The sequence below is a fragment of the Mauremys reevesii genome, unplaced genomic scaffold (genome assembly GCF_016161935.1).
Source record: "Mauremys reevesii isolate NIE-2019 unplaced genomic scaffold, ASM1616193v1 Contig17, whole genome shotgun sequence".
Taxonomy (NCBI): Eukaryota; Metazoa; Chordata; order Testudines; family Geoemydidae; genus Mauremys; species Mauremys reevesii.
Window position 1 is genome coordinate 580,231 of NW_024100793.1, and position 4,130 is coordinate 584,360.

A 4,130-nucleotide genomic window follows, 5' to 3' on the forward strand; every position below is an offset into this window, starting at 1 on the left:
CTCCCAACCTTTAATGTATTTATCCCCACACCCCCCATGGGGGCAGGGCAGGGCTAGCACTGAGACACAGAGAGACTAAGGATATGTCGACACTGTTATTAAATGCCTGCAGGCCTGGCCTGTGTCAGCTGACTCGAGTTCAGGATCTGGGGCTGTTGAACGGGGGTGTAGATATTGAGGCTCATGCTTGAGCACAGGCTCGACCCACCCGGCTTGACATCGCAGTTAAACAGCCTCATAGCCCACGTCAGCTGACACAGGCCAGCTGTGGGTGTTTAACTGCAGTGTGGACGTATCTCAAGTACCAGAGTCATGCAGGAAGTCTGGCAGAACAGGGAACTGAAACTGCATTTCCCCTAGTGTTTCCCCAGTCCACCTAGAGGGTAACAGACTACTACTGTTGCCAGCTAATAATACCTGAGTCTCAGTCTTTCCCAGCTCTCTGCAGTGCCTTACAAAGGAGGGCAGTATCACAGTCCCATTTTACAGGTGGGAATCCAAGGCAGAGAGTTTTTCCCAAAGTCACCCAGTAGGGTGACCATATTTCCCTATGCTGGATATGGGACACCTGGTAAAATTACTCGTATTCAAGCGAGTTCAGCTGCAATCAATCAGAACTATGCAGCACAACGTTCAAATTAACATCAAGTTGACTGTTAAGAAATACTGCGGAGTTGGATTCTTTTTATTTACCTTCTTATCTTTCAGGCTTTAGGGTTTACACAGGGAGAGGTCACACACCCACACCCACCCACCCACACCCACACCCACACACCTCTCTCGCATAGGGAGGGCATCTTCCCAAGGCAAGACTTGGGGCAGGGGGATGCAGGGTCACATGCCCCCCCCCCCCAGATTTCTGCCAGGGTTCGCAGCAGAATGTGGCCAGCAGAAGCCTTTCAGCCCTGCGGGAGGGAAGAGATGGGAGCTGCTTCCAGACACGGGGGTGGGTATGTGTGTGTGTGTGTGTGTGTGTGTGTGTGCGCGTGTGCTTAGCTGAGGGGCAGAGAGGCTTCCCCGTGCCAGCCCTGTGCGGGGCTGTGGCACATGCAGAGCTCGGCTTCTCCTGGTCGGCGCCCTGGGCCGGAGATCTTGGGCTTTCCCAGGGTGCCAGCCCGGCCAGAGGCAGTGTGGGAAGGAAGGAGCCTGCCGGCCAGGCTGCTGGTGAGCTGTGCACTCTGACCAGGGGCTGGTTCTCTGCACAGTGCTGGAAGTGAGACGGGCCCCGTGGGGGGGGATTATGCAGGAACAGCAGGGCTGGGCGGAGGTGGAGGGGGGGTGAAGGGGCAAAGCAGGGAGAGGACAGCGAAAGGGGGAACATGTAAAGGGGCAGCAGAGGTGACACGTGACTGGCTGGCGCCTGCCCGCACTCACCAGCCACAGCAGCTCACAGTGCACAGTCAGTGCCGGCCAGAAACAAGACGGGGGACAGGGCCCCGCTGGCTGACAGCCGGCGCACAGCGGGGGCTGAGCTGACAGACCAGCAGGGGAAGCAGCCAGCCCTGCGTGCTGCAGCTTTGCCCTGCCACCAGCCTTGCACACCCCCCCCCCCATTGTTGGCCACTGGACCCCCCACTCAACACTGGTGAGCAGGTGGCTGGCGAGCAGGGATCTGGCCAGCAGCAGGACCTGCCAATGCTGATGTGGGGAAGGGGGGGGGGGAGAGACAAAAATACAGGACAATTTTCCCGTTTTTAAGAAAAAGTCAGGATACCTGCAAGGGGGCTTAAATACGGGACTGCCCCTTTAAAAACAGGATGTCTGGTCACCCTATAACCCAGCAGGAAGCCAGGACTACAGGCCTAGTCTCCTGGGTCCTAGTGCAGTGCTGTATCCCCAAGCCTCTACCCTAGTCTAAGGGTCTGGTGGGCCCGAGCCACTGAGTGACTGGCATGGCTCGGGGGGCTGGTTACTCAGGCCTGCTCCTGATCTCGCTTGCACTGGTGTATCTCCATTTACTGCAATGAAGCTGCTCCTAAGTGACCTTGGTGCGTGTGAGATCAGATACGTTGGCATATTCTCGTGTGGCGGGGGCCAGACCCCAGCATCAATGTGCAAATTCTACAGGAGGAATGAGAGCATGCCAGGGGCAGGCAGCGCTGGGCTCTCAGCTGCGGGAGGCTTGTTTGCCAGTGCAGCTGAAAGCAAACCATCTGTCCTCTGCATGCCCGTTCGCTGCCTGCTGCTGCACACCGCGCCCTGCTGCCCTCATCGGCCAGCACAGAGATCTGGAGACAGATGCAGGGCATGGGATGCGTCTGGGCATCTGCAGAGATAAATAATGCCAAGGACAGGTGCCAAGCCCGGGCTGCCCTTCACAGGGGGCATGAAGAATCACAGAGCCTGTTAGATCATCAGCACTGTCCCCCTGGGCAGTGCACAGCTGGGAATGTTTCAGGGATGGGGGTCCCGTCATGCCCCATGGCTTGGGGCCAGTGGTGCGGGCGACTCACTAGGGGGCACTGTTCTCAGCTACCCCAGCATGGAGCAGAGGGGTGCTTGCTCAGGGAGATGGGTCTGTCAGTCTGTCTGTTTAGGCCTGTCCTACACTTAAAAGTTAGGTTGTTGTAGCTGCAGCGCTCAGGGGTGTGTGACCAACCCCTGCAATGGAGATGCAGCCAGGTCGAGGGAAGAATGTTTCCATCAAGCCAGCTACCATCCCTCGAGGGGCTGAGGGGGCTCCTAGTGCAATGGAAAAACCCCTTCTCTTGCTGTAGGAAGTGTTGACAATATACCACTACAGCTTGGCTACAGCACTGTCGTGGTGCCGGTAGTGTAGACATGGGCTCAGACTGTAATCTCCTCCTGCTTCAGGGCAAACCATGCACTGGCTGAGCAGGGTCAGGAAGGTTATTCCACCACTGCTCACTATCATAGAATCATAGAATCTCAGGGTTGGAAGGGACCTCAGGAGGTCATCTAGTCGAACCCCCTGCTCAAAGCAGGACCAAACCCAACTAAATCATCCCAGCCAGGGCTTTGTCAAGCCTGAACTTAAAAACCTCTAAGGAAGGAGATTCCACCACCTCCCTAGGTAACCCACTCCAGTTCTTCACCACCCTACTAGTGAAAAAGTTTTTCCTAATATCCAGCCTAAACCTCCCCCTCTGCAACTTGAGACCATTACTCCTTGTTCTGTCATCTTCTACCACTGAGAACAGTCTAGATCCATCCTCTTTGGAACCCCCTTTCAGGTAGTTGAAAGCAGCTATCAAATCCCCCCTCATTCTTCTCTTCTGCAGACTAAACAATCCCAGTTCCCTCAGCCTCTCCTCATAAGTCATGTGCTCCAGCCCCCTAATCATTTTTGTTGCCCTCTGCTGGACTCTTTCCAATTTATCCACATCCTTCCTGTAGTGTGGGGCCCAAAACTGGACACAGTACTCCAAATGAGGCCTCACCAGTGCTGAGTAGAGGGGAATGATCACATCCCTTGATCTGCTGGAAATGCCCCTACTTATGCAACCCAAAATGCCATTAGCCTTCTTGGCAACAAGGGCACACTGTTGACTCATATTCAGCTTTTCGTCCACCGTAACCCCTAGGTCCTTTTCTGCAGAACTGCTGCCCAGCCATTCGGTCCCTAGTCTGTAGCAGTGCATGGGATTCTTCCGTCCTAAGTGCAGGACTCTGCACTTGTCGTTGTTGAACCTCATCATATTTCTTTTGGCCCAATCCTCTAATTTGTCTAGGTCCCTCTGTATCCTATCCCTACCCTCCAGCGTATCAACCACTCCTCCCAATTTATCATAGAATCATAGAATTTAAGATCAGAAGGGACCATTATGATCATCTAGTCTGACCTCCTGAAAGATGCAGGCCACATAAGCCGATCCACCCACTCCTGAACTAATTCTCTCCCTTAACTCTGCTGTTGAATGCTCCAAATCGTGATTTAGAGACTTCAAGTAGCAGATAATCCACCAGCAAGCGAGCCCTGCCCCATGCTTCGGAGGAAGGCGAAAAACCTCCAGGGCCACTGCCAATCTACCCTGGAGGAAAATTCCTTCCCGACCCCAAATATGGCGATCAGCTGAACCCCGAGCATGCGGGCAAGACTCTGCTGCCAGACCCTCTGAAAAAGGCTAACAATATCCCAACATTGACCCTTTGTACTAATTACCAGTGTG